The sequence below is a fragment of the Podarcis filfolensis genome (genome assembly GCF_964270895.1).
Source record: "Podarcis filfolensis genome assembly, chromosome: 4".
NCBI lineage: Eukaryota > Metazoa > Chordata > Lepidosauria > Squamata > Lacertidae > Podarcis > Podarcis filfolensis.
The window spans coordinates 98,264,233-98,285,971 of NC_139607.1; positions in this window are offsets into that span (position 1 = coordinate 98,264,233).

The following is a 21,739-nucleotide window of genomic DNA, read 5'->3' on the forward strand; positions in this document are numbered from 1 at the left end:
AGCCAAGCATCCTTCTCTTGCTATTTTATATATATAATGTCTTCCTTTTTTTAATAATAATCTTTATTAATTTAAATTACACACTTATACAAAGAATTTACAAACTCATACTACAAAAAGAAAATTAAAGAAAAAACAATTAAGAAACAAGAAAAGAAGAAAATAGAGAAAAAAGAAAGAAGAAAAGGCAAATTTACGTACATAATTTTTTTTTATCTTCCTAATTAATACTTAATTAAACACTTAAATAAAAAAGACTTCTAACAAAACAAATCTTCCAATCATTCTCATTTTACTCTTTATACTGTGGTTGTATATTAAAGAATATAAAACTGTGCGGGGGGGTGGGAATAAAAATAATGTCTTCCTTAATCATATTGTTCCACACCACCCTGATCTCTGGGATTTCAGGTGCTTATGCATTTTTAGTTTCCTTGAAATGAAGAATCAGAATAATATTTATGTGCATCAGCCACTGGCCGCTGCGATAAAATAAAATGTACCGAAGATAGAGGTAAAAACTTAACTATAGAAAATACATTTTGGGGGTTTACAGCAATAATCAAATAATAGATCTTATTCTATTTGCCCCGCTAAAAACCTTGCCGTTTTTGCTGTCACCTGATCATCTTGATCTGCTAAAAGAAAGAACACAGTTGCAATGGTTGAGCAACCCAGCATGGACAATAGTAGAGGTGCAATAACCCCATTCCTCAAATCTTTATAATGGGTGCAAGCCAGAAGCACATGAGCCACTGACTCAATACTGCCACCTCCATAAGGGACATAACTGCTTTTCTAGTGGAATTTTTTGAAATTGACCCTCAAGTACAGCCGAAGGCAGTATATTCAATCTTGCAAAAGAGCGTCTGTATTTTGGAATTGTCAAATTTTGCAAATAGGGTGGCAAAGTGTCGAAATGACTAGGTGGGAAAGAATCGTAGCATGGGCAAAACTTCCTTATTGCGACCAGATTATTCTGTTGCTCAATATCATATAGGCGCTGTCTAATTAAATTATTTGCTTTACCTATCCCACAGAGATTGAATCATAGGCAGCTTTCAGATCAATGGAATTAAGGTTAGCAGAGACTGCGCTGCCTTTAGGGTATATGGCCTTATTTGCAAATACAGTGATGCCTTGGTTCTCAAACCACCTTGGTACTCAAACAACTTGGAACCCAAACACTGCAAACCCGGAAGGAGGTGTTCTGGTTTGCGAACTTTTTTTGGAAACCGAATGTGCTCTGTTTTGAGTGTTATACTTCCATTTTGAGTGTTATGCTGAGGTCTGTCTGTTTTTGCTATTTATTTTGCGTTTCTGTTTTTGCAGCTCTTTTTGTTTGTTTTTTTGTGACTGTGTGGAACCCAGTTCAGCTACTGATTGACTGATTGTGTGACTGCAGTACATTGTTTATTGCTTTCATTTTATGGATCAACAGTCTCTTTTGATAGTAAAATCCATGTTAAATAGCTGTTTCAGGGGTTGTTTTTAAAAGTCTGGAACGGATTAATCCGTTTTGCATTAGTTTCTATGGGAAAGCGTGCCTTGGTTTTGGAACGCTTCGGTTTTGGAACGGAGTTTGGTTTTGGAACTTAATCCGTTCCGATTTAATTTGAGAACCAAGGTACCACTGTATAAATCAGGGGTCAGCAACCTTTTTCAGCAGGGGGCTGGTCCACAGTACCTCAGACCATGTGGTGGGCCGGACTATATTTTTTGGGGGAGAAATGAACGAATTCCTATGCCCCGCAAATAACCCAGAGATGCATTTTAAATAAAAGGACACATTCTACTCATGTAAAAACAGATTCCCGGATCGTTCGCAGGACGGATTTAGAAGGCGATTGGGCTGCATCCGGCCCATGGGCCTTAGGTTGCCTACCCCTGGGTATGCTACAACGGCAGCAAGAATACTTATAGCAAAGCACTGGAAGACTCAAGATCTACCCACTTTGGAAGAATGGCAGATGAAGTTGATTGACTGTATGGGACTGGCAGAAATGACCGGCAGAATCCGCGACCAGGGAGAAGAGTCGGCAGAAGAAGATTGGAAGAAATTTAAGGATTATTTACAGAAATACTATAAAATTAATGAACTCTGAAAAGATGCTGGATTGAACTTTTGTGGTCTCTAGCTGTTATGATAAAGATAACAGGGATTAAAATTGTTTAAGTCATAAAATTTAAAAAGTTGATTGGAAAATAAGGTGTTAATTAAAAGGAATGTTAAGAGATTAGGATTTGCTGGATTAACAATTTGAACTAGAAAACAAGAAGGGGAGGTATGAGGAAGTCAAAGAAACATGTTATTGAAAAATTGTTATTGAAATTGATTTGTTTTTAATATTTTTCTTTTTCTTTTTCTTTTTGTGTTTGCATAAAATTGGAAAACTTAATAAATATTTATTTAAAAAAAAGGTTGCCTACCCCTGGTATAAGCAGCCTGGGCATAAGACGGAGGGGCTCACAGCATCCAGCACCAAAACAGGTCTTGCTTCTCCATTAGTCGCAGCTTTGGGTCCACCACAGAGCAACCAGGACTCTGTGTCTCCAGCTCCCATCCTTCCTTCAACTCGGCTCTCACACAACTCTCTCGCTCTTGTTCTGCTACCCAGCAGATAGGTGAGGGGGCTGGAGGAAAAGCCCACCCATTAACTCACCCTCTCTTCGCTGTAGCTCACCCAACCTGGCTCATCTTTTTGGGATGCTGATGAGGACACTTGGGCAGCTAGCTGAGGTCACTGACTTCTCACTTGTCAGACCAGTTCAGCAAAAGAAACCTCTCTTAGATTCCATTACCTCAAGAATTGGGGAGGGACGCAGGGCATCAGCCTAACTCTCAAATCCACAACATCAAGTTGCCATCATGCCTGTCAAATTTCTCAGGGTAAGGTAAAGGACCCCTGGATGGTAAAGTCCAGTCAAAGGCGACTATGGGGTTGAGACGCTCATCTTGCTTTCAGGCCGAGAGAGCCGGTGTTTGTCCACAGACAGCTTTCCTGGTCGTGTGGCCAGCAGGACTAAACCGCTTATGGCACACGGAGGACCGTAACAGAAGCTGGAGCGCATGGAAACGCCGTTTACCTTCCCGCCGCAGTGGTACCTATTTATCTACTTGCACTGGCGTGCTTTCGAACTGCTAGGTTGGCAGGAGCTGGGACAGAGCAAGGGAAGCTCACCCCGCCGCGGGGATTCGAACCGTCAACCTTCTGATCGGCAAACCCAAGAGGCTCAGTGGTTTAGACCACAGCGCCACCCGTGTCCCATCCTTTTATAGGCCCATTTATGACTTCAGGGATGGAAGTTACAGCTGCCCATTGAAATCAATGGAGGAGAAATCCAATATTATAATGCAGCTCGGATCGACAGTCGGTGCAGAAACAAAATGGAGTGGGCGGTGGGGAAAACCCCAAACAAGAGAGAATTGGCAAAACAGCCTGGTGAGCGCTAAGCTTGCCTGGCGGGCAGGGATTACAGACTGCAGACTGGCTTTTGGCAGGCTGGGATGTGGGATAGCGCCACTTGCAATATCGTCTGGAGGGATGTGGGGGAGATGCGTCGGGAAGATGTAGAAACCTCCGCCTTTTGCAGACATTGCTTCTCATGCAACGGTAATAATTATTATTATTATTATTATTTAAATATAACCCGCCCATCTGGCTGGGTTTCCCCAGCCACTTTGGGCGGCTTCCAATCGAGTGTTAAAATCTTGATAAAAAAGCAAGCATCAAAAACTTCCCTAAACAGGGCTGCAGCACAGATATTGTAAAGGGGGTGGTGATCCACTGAAGACGATATTGATGGCACTCAATGTTGCTGGTTGTGAAGGGGCTCCCATGGCAGTTGAAGCTTCAGGGCCCGAAAAATTTAGGTCCGCCCCAGCCAGATGCAATTGATCGTGCTGGCTGGGAATGATTGGAGTAATAGTCAAAGCAGCTGGAAGTTCACCAAATAATGTATGTGGTTATATGATTTGATAATTTGGTACGTTGAAATTGTTTAATATTTTTTTTAAATAAATAAATAAATAAATAAATAAATAAATAAATGTGGTATAAACACCAACAGGTGGGAAACACTGGCCTGTGAGTGCTCCAGTTGGAGAACAGCTTTTACCAAAGGTGTCATGGGATTTGAAGACACTCGAACTCGGGATGCAAGGGAGAAACGTGCTAAGAGGAAGGCACGCTTGGCAAACCCTCACCGTGATAAACTCCTGTCTGGAAACCAATGTTCCCACTGTGGAAGGATGTGTGGATCCAGAATTGGCCTCCACAGGCACTTACGGACTCACTGTTAAGACCGTGTTTAGGGAAGATGAAATATACTCAGAGTCGCAAAGTGATTTCATGCTCTTTATTCAGCTCATAGTGGTGAGGAGGAATGAATGAAAGTCCCCTCAAGGTATCTGCTTTATATACATTATTTACACAATGGGCTGCACATGATTGGCTAATTCCGGAATTCTACTGTAAGCCAATCAGGTTGTGGATTCACTTCTATCTGGAGCATGATTGGGTGGTTCCTGCCAACCAATCATACTGCTGCATTGTTCTAGGACCAATCAGACTGCTGCATTCTGAATCCTATTGTTCTAGGACCAATCAGACTGCTGCCTTTTGGATCCTATTCAACTCAGTACATAACAGAAGACAATCTTATTTGGCTACGAGGGATCGCCAAAGAAGAAGAAGAAGAGGAACCTGCTTCCCAAAACCAGGCAAGCTCTTATCAGGCTTCGGAAAGGAGGTGTGAGGCCTGTGTCCCCCTTTTTAACAGCAGAATGGGGGTTATATGATACTGTTATAAGAATTCTAAGGTCCCAAATATAAAATAAACGTTCATGAATGTACAAGGCAAACACATACATAACTATATAAACCATGTGTCCGAAATAGTACAGGAAAGCAATCCTGAAGCCATTTTGACTCTCCCAAACCATTTTGACTGAAATATACTCGGATTCGAGAGTGGATTTCATGTTCTTTATTCAGCTCATAGTGGTGAGGAGGAATAGAAGTTCCCCTAGAATGTCTGCTTTATATACATTATTTACACAATGGGCCCCACGTGATTGGCTAATTCAAGGATTCTCCTGAAGGCCAATCAGGTTGCGGATTCACTTCCACCTGGAGCTGGACTGAGTGGCTCCTGTGGACCAATCAGACGGCTGCCTTCTGGATTCTATTGTTCTAGGACCAGTCAGATTGCTGCATTCTGAATCCTATTCAACTCAGTACATAACATTGACTCTCCCAAATTGACCTCGAATACTTCTCTGCAAGTAGGAAGGAAATGGGAACGCCTCTCCGTTGTTATTTGCTTACCCGTCTTAAGGGTGTATTTGTGTGTGAACAGGGTGAGCTTATGACCTGGTTTCAGGAATTAAAGTATTTGCCATCACAAAAGAATGGCCAGGCTTCCCTGGTAAAGCAATCAGTGAACATTGTCAGGTATCCTGGCAGACAGGATTTCTGCTGTAGACCGCCTACTTCTGTGATGTATGTATGATATTTTTGAGGGGTGGTCTTGGGCTACAGGGTGGGCAATTTCAAAAATCTATATAAGGGCTTACACACCATTGTTCTGGGTTCCCTCCTGCATGTGGTGAGTGGGGACCCCATTGCAACAGTTGAATAAAGACTTACTACAGTGGTACCTCGGGTTAAGTACAGTGGTACCTCGGGTTACATATGCTTCAGGTTACAGACTCCGCTAACCCAGAAATAGTGCTTCAGGTTAAGAACTTTGCTTCAGGATGAGAACAGAAATTGTGTTCTGGCAGCGCAGCAGCAGGAGGAGGCCCCATTAGCTAAAGTGGTGCTTCAGGTTAAGAACAGTTTCAGGTTAAGAACGGACCTCCATAACGAATTAAGTACTTAACCTGAGGTACCACTGTACTTAATTCGTTCCGGAGGTCCGTTCTTAACCTGAAACTGTTCTTAACCTGAAGCACCACTTTTGCTAATGGGGCCTCCTGCTGCCGCCGTGCGATTTCTGTTCTCATCCTGAAGCAAAGTTCTTAACCCAAGGTACTATTTCTGGGTTAACGGAGTCTGTAACCTGAAGCGTCTGTAACCCGAGGTACCACTGTAGCCGCTTTGCTTCTCAATATTCTCTGGTTGGCCTCTGTTGCTTTCTCCTTCCGATAGGGAACCCACTTAAGGACTCTATACGGGCTCTTGGATACCCCATAAGGGAAAAGGAGCAGTATTTTTCTTATAACAATACTTTGCTCAGGAGAGGAGGTGGCCCTCGAGCCAGAAGGAAAGTCTCCGTTTAACCCTCCTGTTTCAAGATGGAACGAAGGCATGCAGAGCACAGCTGAAAGCAAATGTCATCCAGTTTGGATGACCTCCAAATGTCCAAATCTTGCACCCCACAATCCCCAGCAATATCTCTTTCCCTGAACTGACATCTCCTTCCCTGTCTTTCCCATTTATGGCCAGGCTTCTCCTTATCTCCTCCCAAATCTTCATTTCTACATCTCCCCTCTCTCCAAATTCTTCCTGCCTCTAATTTCCGCTCGATTCTACCCCCCCACCCCCTGCTGCAGCAAAAAAATAAAAAAATAAAAATGCACATTGTCCTTGCTGGTGCTCCAGCACCTCTCCTGCCTAGACTTTGGTGCCAGATATCTGTGATCTGCTTTTGCCGTTACATTGAGATGCATTTCAGCGGGAAAACTGCTCCTCTTTGGCTGACGTTCCTTTGGCAGCGGTCTCTAAGGAAAGGCCAGCGAAGGACACGCCACCTATGTGGGCCCATTAATCACGGACCGACCTGCCTCCCCTCCCATAAAAGGGTTTGGCTTAGCAACGTCACCCTTGGCATGTTGACCTGTCAATTTGGATCAGGGCACACTTTGCAGGAGGGGTGGAAATGAGATACTGTTGAAATGACTCCCATCTGACGAAAGGCTTGCTGAAGTTAGGGTAGCAGAAACGCAGCTAAGAAGCTCAACTCTAATAATAATAATAATAATAATAATAATAATAATAATAATAATATTACTTTTACCCTGCCCATCTGGCTGGGCCTCCCCAGCCACTCTGGGCAGCTCCCAACAGAATATTTAAAACACAATAAAGCAACAAACATTAAAAACTTCCCTAAACAGATGTTTTCTAAAAGTCAGGTAGTTGTTTATTGACAACTGATGATGAGGGCGTTCCACAGGGAGGGTGCCACTACTGAGAAGGCCCTCTGCCTGGTTCCCTGTAACTTCACTTCTCGCAGTCAGGGAACCGCCAGAAGGCCCTCAGAGCTGGACCTCAGTGTCCGGGCTGAACGATGGGGGTGGAGACGCTCCTTCAGGAATTCTGGGCCAAGGCCTTTTAGGGCTTTAAAGGTCCTGATGTTCTGCACTATAACAGAAAGACAAAGCTCCTGTTGCCCTGTCCCAGCTCCTGACAACCTAGCAGCGCAACAACCAGCGCAAGTAGATAAACAGGTACCACTGTGGCAGGAATGTAAATGGTGTTTCCATGCACTCTGGCTTCTGTCACGGTGTCCTGTTGTGCCAGAAGCTGTTTATTTATTTATTTTTTTAAAATGATATTTATTACTTTCCCAACAACAATTTAAAACACAGCAAACAATTTCCATATCTTATCTTTCATTCACTTGTTTCAACGACCTCCTCACACCTCCCTTTTTGTATTCCACTTCAATTAATTGTTTCAGCAATTCCTTTCCATCTTCCTCTGTTTTCTGTCCTGTAATTATCTTAACATATTCTAACCTTATTTTTCCCTTTAATATACAAATAATCTATTTGTACTTAGTTCCTTATAACATTTCTACTAAAGCCATATAGCTTCATTCCAACATTTTTCTAACATTCATTGATTTAACAATATTTCTGTAAATAGTCTTTAAACTTTTTCCAGTCTTCTTCCACCGACTCTTCTCCCTGGTCTCGGATTCTGCCAGTCATTTCCGCCAGTTCCATATATCCATCTTGTTCCAGAATTTCCCAATATTTCGGCCATTTGGCCTCCATATTGAGCTTTTTCTGCGCCTTCGCTTCCATTGGTGACAACAAATGATTTTATTCCTTCTCAGCAGGGCAACCAAATCTCCGTAGTTGGGCCTAAGATCCAAGAGGTGTTTCGGGACGTCTTTAAAAATTTCCACTCTTGACTGTTGTACTTCTAAGTTCTTCTGGTAGTGCCAACCCAATATTCTGTCTCTCTCTTCTTTGGTTCGAAGGGTGATCAAGCAATCTCTTATTCTGTTCTTCTCTTTTTTCCCTCCTCTTCCAAGTCTGAAGGCCCTCACAATTCTAAGCTCTTCTCGACCCAAGTCCAAGTCCCAAAAGTTAGCAAGTTCCTGCGTGAGAAAGTCTATCAAACTTTCCTTCTCCAATTCAGGTAAGGCTCTGTTCCTCAGATTCGTCTGTTTTTCTTTGAATTCAATCATAGCAAGCGTCAACTTATGGTCATCAAGTTGCCTCTGTAGGGCTGGGACTCTCTCTCTCTCCAGTTGTGTTACTTTACATTCCACAGCAACAGCTTTTTCCCTGGCTTCCTCCGCAGTCTGCCGTTTCAAAGTAGATTCCTGTATCAATTTCTGAATGGTTTCTGTGTTGGTATTCACCTTTTGTCCCAGATTATTTATACTTTCTGTATTTAAATCAATTTTAGTGGTTGCCACATCCACTTTCTTGTTAAGCTGTTCCAATGAATCATTTATCTTACTTAATGCAACCACTAAGGCCTCTTCTGTTGACATTCCTTTTGATTTTGAGTGTGCTAGTGCGTCAGCAGAAGAAACAGGGAGGCCTGATGTTGAGGCTCTCCTAGGTTGCTGCCAAGTCTTCCCAGACCTTAGTGTTTTTTCAGGAATTAACTGGTCTGTTTTTCCCTTTCCATTCACCATAATACTTAAAAGATTCAAGGTCAGTCCCAGAGTCACACAGTTTTTAATCTTGCAGCTGAAAATTCCCCTAGCCCTACACTTGTAACAGTTTCAAAAGCTTCCTCTAGGGGGAAACAGTTTCTATTATAATAATCCGTAATGTCCCCTTTTAAGCACAGTTCAACCAATAAAGTTAGTTTCGATTTTCAGTTACTTTTACTCCTTTTTATGAGCAGACGGAGACAGTAGAAACAATGTAATTCTCTTATTTAGCTAGCTGTCAATGAACGTTCTAATCGCTGTCAATGAACATTCCAATGTCAGTCCTGCTAGCAGCCCGTTTCCAGGGTCGGAGTGGTGGTATTTTGACTCTCTTCGCTCTCTCCTGCAGGCATACTCAATCCAAAACTCCCCCCCCCTTCTCCTGCCTCCAAGGGGGGTTTTATGTTTTTTACCGATGGAAATTTAGTCCTTTACAGTAGACTTTCCAAGACTTCAGCTTGCAGCCTCATTGCTTCAGTCTATTTACAAAAGGGGAAGGCGGACTTCCTGTTTTGAACCTCCCCGTTTCGATGCCAATTTAAACTTTTAAAAATCCAATTCCCCTTCTTCAGCTCTACTCACAGGTAGTTACTTTAAAGTCAAATTGTCCACAGGAAAAAGTCGGCGCTCTCCGGCAACAGCTATGCGGGTTCGCTCCGTGGAAGAAGCAGTCGATTCGAAGCACCGCGCAGCTCACCCCACGTCGCTCCGGATCCCCGAAACCAGGTTTCCCCGCAAGTAGGGGAGGCGCAAAAGGTGCCCGCCGAATCCCATGCTCACAGGCTTCACCCACCTGTGATTTTTAACGGGTCTCCGCCTTCGCCGTGGCGGCCAGACCCGGATTCCCACGGGGCAAATTCCTCCCGATCAGAGGAATTCCGCCATTACCAGAGGCGCCAACCCGGAAGTCCCCAGAAGCTGTTTAGTCCTGCTGGCCACATGACCAGGAAAGCTGTCTGTGGACAAACGCCAGCTCCCTCGGCCAGAAAGTGAGATGAGCGCCGCAACCCCATAGTCGTCTTTGACTGGACTTAACTGTCCAGGGGTCATTTACCTTTTTACCTTCTTCTGGTCAGCCCAAAAAGGAGCTATATAACGGCAGTTCAATGCTCCACCAAATAAATCGGCTCCAACCTTAAAAAGGCGTTTTGCTATTTTGCAGCAGAGCTCGTTTAATATCAAAGGTGCAATGTTATGTAATGTTGAAAGCCCACGATCAAAAACCATGGCAGGAGGCACTGTGTGAAATGATAAATAATAATTTGTTTCTCTCCTCTTTCTAGGTTCCAATGCTTTATAGTTCCTATCAGGCACAGGGCCAGCCACAGCCAGCTGCACCCTCAGAGGTGCGAACAACCGTCTTATCATGCGAAGTCCTCTTGGGAAGATCCAAGAGGAGAATCACGCGCTGGGTTTGCATATGCCTCTCAGGGCTTGTTCCCTGCCCCAGCAAGAACATAAAAGCACAGAAGCAAACATATCGATCAGGGGAGAAGAAACATGACTGGCGAACATTGCCACCCTGCTAGCAAAGCCTGAAGGGAGGGAGGCAACACAAGTTGGGCTGCTTTTGCTACTCCACCCAATTTCCTCTGGAAGAAAATCAATAACTCTCAGGTAAATGGAGTCAGCATCTCCCCCCGTCCATGTTTTCAACCTCTCTCTTAAATCAGAACCAGCGAAGGCAGTGAATGTCTTGTGTGAGTGTCTGGAGGCTGTTGGAGGATGGATGGCGGCTAACAGATTGAGGTTGAATCCTGACAAGACAGAAGTACAACCATACCTCATGTAATGTTTGCTTCAGGTTGCATGTTTTCAGGTTGCGTTCTGCAGCGACCCGAAAGTACCAGAAAGGGTTACTTCTGGGTTTCGCCGCTCACACATGCGAGATACGCAAAATTATGTCACGTGCATGCGCAGAAGCAGTGAATCGCGACCTGCGCACTGCACATGCGCAGACACGGATTGCGTTCTTTTCAGGCCTCTGGAACGGATCCTGTTTGCAACCAGAGGTACCACTGTATGGTTTTGGGGGGACAGAAGGTAGGCGGGTGTGGGGGACTCCCTGGTCCTGAATGGGGCAACTGTGCCCCTGAAGGACCAAGTGTGCAGCCTGGGAGTCATTTTGAACTCACAGCTGTCCATGGAGGTGCAGGTCAATTCTGTGTCCAGGGCAGCTGTTTATCAGCTCCATCTGTTACGCAGGCTGAGACCCCACCTGCCCACAGACTGTCTCACCAGAGTGGTGCATGCCCTAGTTATCTCTCGCTTGGACTACTGCAATGCGCTCCACGTGGGGCTACCTTTGAAGGTGACCTGGAAACTACAACTAATCCAGAATGCGGCAGCTAGACTGGTGACTGGGAGCAGCTGCCAGGACCACATAACACCAGTCCTGAAAGACCTACAAGGGCTCCCAGTACATTTCCAAGCATTCACCAATGCAGGGTGCAGGCTAGGATCCAGTTCCTGATCAGGAAGGGCAGTGCAGTTTGAATTCCACCGTCGGGGCCCCAGTGAAGCCTCCTCCGTCCTGCAATGCCGCCGCACCAAGGGAGGTGAGCGGACGTATCGTCTTGACTATGATCCGCCTCCGCAGTTTGAATCCTGCTTGTTGGTTTCCCTTTGGGATATCTGGTCAGCCACTGTGTGTTAATAATAAATAATAATAAATAATTTTTTATTTATATCCCGCCCTTCCCGGTTCAGAAAACCAGGCTCAGGGCGGCTAACAACAAATTTAAAACACTTAATTGGTGCAACAAAGAACAGCATGAAATACAGCATGAAACGTGAATAACAATAAATTCAGAATTCAAAAATCAATTTAGGGGGATAATCCATCCAATAAACATTAGATGATCACCAGGGCTAGCTTGCTAAATTAGTCCTGTTTGGGCCAGCAAGGAGACCAGGGGAGAATTAGCTGTGGGATCCCAGAGTGGGTGATCTTCATAAAAAAGGATTGGGAGGGAAGAGAAGGGAATAAAAGATCAGGCTGAATTCAAATTAAAGGCCAGGCGGAATAGCTCTGTTTTACAGGCCCGGCAAAAGGTGGTTAAATTCTGCAGGGCCCTGGTCTCATGGGACAGAGCATCCCACCAGGTTGGCGCCATCACTGAAAAGGCCCTGGCCCTGGTGGAGGATAATCTGACTTCCTTAGGGCCTGGGACCTCTAAACTATGATTATTCATGGACCTTAAGGTCCTCTGCGGGGCAGACCAGGAGAGGCGGTCCCGTAAATACGAGGGCCCTAAGCTAATGTGTTAATGCTGCTTTCAAATGAGGATTGCCTCCAACAGCCCTTCAGACAGAGGAGTATCTTCCATAAACAGAGCTATAACACCTGCCCCAGATATCTCCTCTGTATCTGCTTCGCTGCCAGGAGGAATTTGAAGCCAGATTTGTCAGCCAAACAACAGCCTTGCTTTGTGAGGGCCCATGAACCTCTCCTTTGGAGTCGCTTCCAGTTCTGCAGTCATTATTCACCCTCCCTGTGATTTCCTTTTCTCCCTTCCCCTTTTTTCTTTTTTGCCCATGGTGAATTGTGTGATCAAAAACACCAACCAGGAGTCTCTATTGATCTGCTTGCACCTGTGAGTCTACCATCCTCTCTGATGGTTTTGCCAGTAAATGTCGAGGATGGGGGTGGCACCTTTGCAAAGGAAAAGAAGAACACCAGGCAAGGCTTTCAATGCCCCCCCCCAGCCCCTACAGGTACCAGGAACTGCCATTAGGCATAGAACATTTGAAAAACACACAATTCAATCAGATTTAGTATCCCTACAAAAGCTGGCACAGGAGGCACAATCTCCAAATTTTGCCAGAACCAGACTTCAAAAGAGGTTTTGTTCTATGCTTTTAAGTTACGGCATGTTTCTGGGTGTTTTGGCAATCGCCATCATCACTGGAGCCAAGTTCTAGGTATGAATGTTGGCTAATGTTGGTACTTAACCCCTGTAAAACTGGCTAAAATTTATAAACTAACATTGAATCTGTGTTGGAGATGTAAGGTATCAGAGGGATCTTTATATCATGTATGGTGGGAATGTGATAAAATTAGGAAATTTTGGGGAAATATACATGAGGAACTGAAAAAAAATGTTTAAAATAGCAATTGGTAAGAAGCTGGAAACATTCCTTTTAGGAATTATAACAAATGACATCCCAAAAGACATGAAGAGAATCTTTTTATAGGCAACAGCTGCAGCAAGGTTAGTGATTGCAAAAAATTGGAAATCTGAAGTAGTACCAACATTGAAAGATTGGCAAAATATTTTTTTTTTAAATAATTGAATTAGCAAAAATGACGGCAATAATTAGAATGCAATCCAATCAGAATCTCAAACAGGAACTGAAATGTTGGTTGGGCTTGGGGTCCTTCCAGACAGCGGTAGCATGGTAGCATCAGGGTAGGTTCAGGGAAGAACAAACTGTTCTGTCTGTCTCAAGGAACAATGGAGTGCGCCTTCGCGGCTGAAGTTGTTAGCAGCACTGAAATACGCTCGGAGTCGAGTGTGGATTTCATGCTATTTATTCAGCTCACAGTAGCAATGAATGAAACTTTCCCCAAAATGTCTAGCTATGTATACATTATTTACAGAATGGGCCCCACGTGATTGGCTGATTTGGGGCTGCTCCTGCAGGCCAATCAGGTTGCTGATTCCCTTCCACCTGGAGCTGGATTGGGTGGCTCCTGCGGACCAATCAGACTGCTGCATTCTGCATCCTATTGTTCTAGGATTCAGCTCTGAAAGGAAAGGAAAGCCATAAGTTTGGCACCAGCTTGGCTGCAGAAGTTGCCGGAAGGAGGCGTACAAGACTTCAGATTTGTGTAGGGTTTGTTTCCTCTCCCAAAGATATCCTAGAAGGCGGCGGATGTTTAGGATCAGAGTTTTCCTTCTCCACTTGCGATTCCCAGCAAATGCACCATTTTTGGTGGGGAAACTGCACCACACCATTCCGAGAAGGGCAAAGGATATATGTGTTTCGGCTCACATATAGGTCCGAGAAGTGCAAAAACAGGTAGGCTCACGTTAATAAAATGCAAACCGAGCAAATTTCTCCCCATTCCTAAAATAAAATGAAATAATGTTCTCTGTTGCTGGCCCAGGATATGGGAAGAGGGAGTCTTAAAACCCTGATACGATCAACTTCCTTGTGTGCCCATTTAATTTCCAGCCGCAGTAGTGGCATACTTAAATAACCTTTTTTGACACCTGGGAATTTCAAACTGAATTACCCCCAGCAGAAAGGACTCTGGTTTTTCGGTGGGGAAAGTACTTCTAAACTTTTTTTTCAATTCATTATGGATCATTTCCCAATAGTCTTTTACCTTTTTACAAGTCTGCCACATATGAAAGAATGTTCCCTGCTGTTCTCATGTTCTCAAACTTGCTCAATGGTGAGTCATCGCCAGCAATATTGACATCACAGGTCATGTTGCTAATCATTATGCAAACTTTTTCTTCATAAAATGGGCCACCTCATTGCGGGTTTTCCGCACGGTTTAATTGGCCAGGCTTTCAGGTGCCGAAAGGTGTCTGAACAGGTCTCTTTCTTCTCTCTTTGGTGATCACTCTTAGCCCAGTAAGATTGTCTTCCATAAACATGGTTTGTGGAGTCCATAAATGACTGTGGAGGCCAGTTTATTGTATAAAGGTAAAGGTAAAGGGACCCCTGACCATTAGGTCCAGTCGTTACTGACTCTGGGGTTGTGGCGCTCATCTTGCTTTACTGGCTGAGGGAGCCGGCGTACAGCTTCCGGGTCATGTGGCCAGCATGACTAAGCCGCTTCTGGCGAACCAGAGCAGTGCACAGAAATGCTGTTTATCTTCCCGCCAGAGCGGTACCTATTTATCTACTTGCACTTTGACATGCTTTCGAACTGCTAGGTTGGCAGGAGCAGGGACCAAGCAACGGGAGCTCATCCCCATCGCGGGGATTCGAACCGCCGACCTTCTGATCGGCAAGCCCAAGGCTCAGTGGTTTAACCCACAGCGCCACCCGTGTCCAGTTCATTGTATATCATTTCCCAAATCAGCAACTTCTCTTTCAAGAAGTTTTGTAATAAGACAGCTGCTTTGAGATCCTGTATTGAATGTCCTGGGAGATTGAAGTGTTCTCCTGCTGGCTTCTCTCGATATGCTGACCATCTGCAGTGCAACTCGGCAGAGCAAGGAAGGCGTCCATTATGCAACATTGCACCTGCAAATAAAAAAACGGAACGCAAGGCCTGGGGCATGGGGTGGATTAGGGAAGGTTGCCAAGTGGATTTTTCCTCCGCTTCCAGGGAAAACCGAGGCAGAAACAGCTCCCTTTCTGCATCATCCCCTTTCACTGCAGGGTTTATTTATTTATTCCTTCATTGCATTCATGGTATGGTTACCAGATTTTTTCAATGAATCTGGGGACACTTTCCCCCCCCCCCCGTGAGTAGCAACAGGGAGTCAGTAGTGGGGATGGTGAGGCGAAAGACCCTGGGCCCACGCACACATGCATATTGTATAAAGGTGCAAAGCCCTTCTTTTGTACCCTGTGAAACATAAATGCGCAGAGGTTTTAAAAAACTGGGCAATGGCCACCTGCCCGCGACTCCCTGTAAAAGGACCCCTGACCATTAGGTCCTGTCGTGGCCGACTCTGGGGTTGCAGCGCTCATCTCGCTTTACTGGCCGTGGGAGCTGGCGTACAGCTTCCGGGTCGTGTGGCCAGCATGACTAAGCCGCTTCCGGCGAACCAGAGCAGTGCATGGAAATGCCGTTTACCTTCCCGCCGGAGCGGTACCTATTTATCTACTTGCACTTTGTGCTTTCGAACTGCTAGGTGGGTGGGCAGGAGCAGGGACCGAGCAACGGGCGCTCACCCCGTCGCAGGGATTCGAACCGCCGACCTTCTGATCGGCAAGCCCTAGGCTCTGTGGTTTTGCAAGCTTGCAAAAATATATCATTTGCCTGATAATAAATGTTGGAAATGTAAAGAAAAGGAAGGTACATTCTTTCACCTTTGGTGGACGTGCCCAAAGATTAAGGCTTTCTGGGAGATGATATATAATGAAATGAAAAAGGTATTTAAATATACCTTCCTGAAGAAATCAGAGGCCTTTCTCCTGGGCATAGTCGGCCAATTGGTGCCAAAGAAGGATAGAACTTTCTTTAGGTATGCAACAACAGCAGCAAGAATACTTATTGCAAAGTATTGGAAGACACAAGATTTACCCACCCTGGAAGAGTGGCAGATGAAGGTGACGGATTATATGGAATTGGCGGAAATGACTGGCAGAATCCGAGACCTGGGAGAAGAGTTGGTGGAAGAAGACTGGAAGAAATTTAAAGACTATCTTCAGAAATACTGTAAAATTAATGAATGTTAAAATGATGTTGGATTGAAAATAAGTGGCATTAGCAACAAAGTTAATAAGAATATGCAAAAATGAATTGATAATGGATGAAAATATAGAGTTATAATATGTTAAGATACAGAGTTAAGATAAACGAAAGAGGGTAAGGATTTGCTGATTTGATTATTTAAATGGGAATATAAAAAAGGGAGGTGTGAGGAGGCCAAGGAAATAAGTTAATGAGTTCAAAGTTACAAAAAACGGATTTGTTTTTAATTCTTTTTTAGCTATTTGACTTTTGTCTTTTGTATTTTTATTCCTCTTTTTTCTTTTTCATGTATTTTTCTATGTTCTCTTTTTTGTATCTTTTTCTTTTTATATGACCTTTTTTCATTTTGTAAACTTATGTTTTTGTAAAACTTCAATAAATATCTTTTAAAAAAAAAAATAACCCACAGCGCCACCCGCATCCCTTCATAGCTTGTTTAGCTTATACGTCAATCCGGCACTGCTCCTATCCTTGGATTATTTGCTCTCCCCCTTCTGGGGAATTGACCTTTTCGCTGAGCTGTCACTCCTTCCTGGAACCCAGTTTTTAATAAGTGGCTCCAACCTTTTGATTTCCCGTGAACTGACTGCGTCTCACCAGCAAGCAAAAGCAAGACGCTTGGCAGCCCGAGGTGGGTGGATGGGATGAGAAAAGACAGCTCTTGGGTGCTGGAAGCCCTTGCCTGGCCGTGGGCACTTTGAGCCGTTTCTGGCACCGAGTGGGTGGCTGTTTCTGGAATGCCTTCCCCCTCCGGGGAACGGCTTTCGGCTTCTGCCGTCATTCCTGAGCCCAGCACAGCAACATCCTGCCGTATGGTGAGCGTCAAAAGGTTTCCGCGGTGCCAGGGATGAAAGATCCTGGAAACTGAAAAGGAGGGATCATCGTGCCCTCAAAAAACAACAACGAAAAACCTCCATAAGATACTACAGTGGTACCTCGGGTTACAGACGCTTCAGGTTACAGACTCTGCTAACCCAGAAATAGTACCTCGGGTTAAGAACTTTGCTTCAGGATGAGAACAGAAATCGTGCTCCGGCGGCGCGGCAGCAGCAGGAGGCCCCATTAGCTAAAGTGGTGCTTCAGGTTAAGAACGGACCTCCGGAACGAATTAAGTTCTTAACCCATGGTACCACTGTAAATGGAAGGAGTTAACTGTAGTAGAAAGATGATTTTGGAGAACTGTTACAAGTGATACAATGAAATTCAGCTAGAGGGGATTCGAGGAAGTCAATTAACAATGAAATTTAAAATGAATTTTAGAAAGAAGAAGTGTTTTTATTTTCCTTTTTTTTCTTTTTAGTAGTATTGTAGGGTGCTTTCTTTTGTATGTTTTATATGTTCTATTTGTTAAAATCAACCATAAAATATTTTAAAAAAGAACAGTTTCAGGTTAAGAATGGACCTCCAGAACAAATTAAGTTCTTAACCCGAGGTCCCACTGTACAAAGATACAGGAAAGAGAAAGCAGCCCTGGTGCATCCTTTGCAGAAATTAGGTCCTCCCTTAAAGAGGTCACGTATTGCGGTGAGACCTGGACAACCGACACCCTGTGCTGTGGGTGGGTACTATTGGTCAGCCACAACACCTGATTGGTAGGTCCCTCGAAGCTGGGTACAATCTGGCCAATGGAACGCAGTCCAAACGGTTTGAGGGACCTATTTATGCCCATGCACGGGACCCGGAGCTTCCTCTTTCGGCGCGTGCATTCGGAACACCCACCCACCTCTCCCTACTTTTAGGGCTTTGCGCTTGACCTTGCTATGCCGTCGTGTGTCGTCTGTTGATGGGACAGGGGCACGGCAGGAATTTTCCCCTCTTGGCTGATTAGCTGTTGCCATTTGGGTTTCGCCTGCCGCATAGCAAATCAGCACAACTTGTAAGGTTGCGGATAGGCTCTGGTTCAGGTGATAGGGATGGGAGAAGGCTCTCGCCATCCCTATGTGAAGGGGATTCCATTAAAGGAATCCAGGGACTCGATGGTTTGGTCAACCCCTGAGAGGGGGTTGTTCCCGTGCCTGAGTCCAGGGGGACATTTGGGTGGCGGAGTGAGCCCGTTCCCGGCTTTCCACTTATCTAGGTGTTCACCCTTGGCTGATCTATGCTGGTGCCCTGGGTCACTGCTACCTGCATGGCAGGGAGCTAGTCGAACCAGAGCCTATGCAACCAGTCACTTTCTGTAAATAATAATAATAATAATAATAATAATAATAATAATAATAATAATAGTTTATTTATACCCCGCTGTTATGTACTGAGTTGAATAGGATCCAAACTGCAGCAGTCTGATAGGTCCTAGAACAATAGGATCCAAAAGGCAGCAGTCTGATTGGTCCTAGAACAATAGGATTCAGAATGCAGCAGTCTGATTGGTCCTAGAACAATGCAGCAGTATGATTGGTTGGCAGGAACCATGATCCAGATAGAAGTGAATCCACAACCTGATTGGCTGATTGGCAGGAATCATGCTCCAGATAGAAGTGAATCCACAACCTGATTGGCTTACAGTAGAATTCCAGAATTAGCCAATCATGTGCAGCCCATTGTGTAAATAATGTATATAAAGCAGATACTTTCATTCATTCCTCCTCACCACTATGAGCTGAATAAAGAGCATGAAATCACTTTGCGACTCTGAGTATATTTCACTGGCGACGAAGGTGGGATCCCGCTGAGCTGACTGTCACACACAGCACCGCAGCACCGCCACCTGCCGCACCGCTGCCTCACACCGTGTATCCAGGCTTCAGCTCAGGGACACAAGGAACCCAGAATGGCAACCGGCAGCAGCTTCTCGCCGTTCAACCCAGCATCTGGAGACTGGGAAGCGTACGCCTCCCGTTTCACCTTCCTCCTAGAAGCCAAAGGGGTCACCGATGAAGAAGATGCCAAGAAGAGGGCGATATTCTTCAGCGTCTGCGGAGAGGAGACGTTTGAAATCGCCCAGGCTCTCCTTGCACCTGAAGACGTTGCTACTGTTCCATACAAAACAATAATGGAACAGCTGAAGGGGCACTTTTCGCCACAGCCCTCAGTGGTGGCTTCCGACAAAGTATTAAAATACAGTAGTCTGTTAAACATTAAAAGCTTCCCTAAAGGGGGCTGCCTTCAGATGTCTTCTAAAAGTCTGGTAATTGTTCTTCTCTTTGACATCTGATGGGAGGGCATTCCACAGCGAGGGTGGTTTCCTGTAACTTGGCTTCTTGCAGGGAGGGAACCGCCAGAAGGCCCTCGGTGCTGGACCTCAGGGCTGAATGATGGGGGTGGAGACGCTCCTTCAGGTATACAGGACCGAGGCCGTTTAGGGCTTTAAAGGTCAGCACCAACACTTTGAATTGTGCTCGGAAATGTACTGGGAGCCAATGTAGGTCTTTCAAGACTGGTGTTATATGGTCTTGGTGGCCGCTCCCAGTCACCAGTCTAGCTGCCACATTCTGGATTAGTCGTAGTTTCCGGGTCACCTTCAAAGGTAGCCCCACGTGGAGCGCATTGCAGTAGTCCAAGAACACTGATCAGCCTTCTTTATGGTCCAGCTCTCACTTCCATACATCACTACTGGGAAAACCATAGCTTGAACTATACGGACCTTTGTTGGCAAGGTGATGTCTCTGCTTTTTAAGATGCTGTCTAGGTTTGTCATTGCTTTTCTCCCAAGAAGCAGGCGTCTTTTAATTTTGCGACTGCTGTCACCATCTGCAGTGATCGTGGAGCCCACTTTTGATTAGTGTACTGCTTTTCTATATTACTATGCACAGGGCGGTTTACCACAGCAAAAAGACTGATACTGATGAATTGGGAAAAGAAAAATGCAGCTCCCTTCCACAATTGGATCGAAGACTTATACAAACTCGCAGCATATGAACAACTTGCATATAAACGCAGACTTGCCATGGACAAATTCAGTGTTATTCGGAATCCATTCTTTCAAATACCGTACTAGGTTAAGATCTGGTGAACTACAATAACAACCCTGCAAAATAAACAATTTTGGGGTGGTCCCCCCCTTTATTTTCCCTTCTACATGAGTTCTGTTTCTCTTTTTTTTCTCTCTCTCTCTTATTTACATCTCACCATATTTAGTGCACATATAATTATGTACTTTTTGAACTTTCAATAAATATATTTTTTTTAAAAGCTACACACAAGGCAGTTTACAGCAAGAAAATAAAACAATAAAATTGTCTGTAAAAAACGCTCTGTAAAACTATTATTATTATTATTATTATTATTATTATTATTACTCCCTATACCTGCAGGTATCAGGACAGTTCACAGGACGAAATCTGAATTTAAATCCACAAAGTACCGTACGTAATCAAATAAGAGCAACAACAACCCAAATCTCCCCCGACACATTTTAAAAGGGCACAGGATGTAGGTTAAAGACAGTTATAACACCATAAAATATATATTTTAAAAATATTTCAAAAAACAATAATTTAAAAGCAATTTAACAGAAGAAGCAAACCAAAAACAATGAAAAAGAGATTAAAACATAGACCAATGTCTGGGCAGGCTTGGCTAAACAAGTTTTTTTCCTCTCAAGTGCTGAAAAGAGTACAGTGAAGGTGCCTGCCTGGTGTCAAGTGGCAGGGAGTTCCAGAGGGCAGGTTTTGCCACATTAAAATATCCAGTTTTTACAAACGCAGAACGGGTATTATGTGGCATCTATAACAGTTCTGCTGGTTCTGCAGACTGAAGTGGTTGTGTGGGCCACATGTTGGGTAAGGCGATCTTGCAGGTGTGAGAATTATACGACTCTATGAACGCACACAGAGAGGAATTTCTTTCTGACGCCTTCACTTTGCATAGCTAATGGTTTTACAGACCTCCGCCGTGCCCTTCTGAGTCATGCCAAACGTTGCAATGACATGTACAAGGACTGGGGCGATACGTAAGAAGTTAGGCATGTCAAACGACCTAGATTAAACCACAGGTCTCAGGGCAGTCACAACATAAAAGCACAAAATTCGTTACGAAAACAGAAGAACCTGAGGTGCCAACCTGAGCCTGGACAGACCCACAATATTGGGTGTGATCGGAACACCTTGGAATGAAAATTTTTTGCAAGGTTGTGACAGGACCCAGCCGGAGCCCGAGAAAGCTGGGAATAATAATAATAATAATAATAATAATAATAATAATAATAATTTCTTTATACCCCACCCATCTGGCTGGGCTTCCCCAGCCACTCTGGGCGGCTTCCAACCAAATATTAAAATACAGTAATGCATCAAACATTAAAAGCTTCCCTAAGCAGGGCTGCCTTCAGATGTCTTCTAAAAGTCTGGTAGTTGTTCTTCTCCTTGACATCTGGTGGGAGGGCGTTCCACAGGGCAGGTGCCACCACCGAGAAGGCCCTCTGCCTGGTTCACTGTAACGTGGCTTCTCGCAGTGAGGGAACTGCCAGAAGGCCCTTGGAGCTGGACCTCAGTGTCCAGGAAGAAC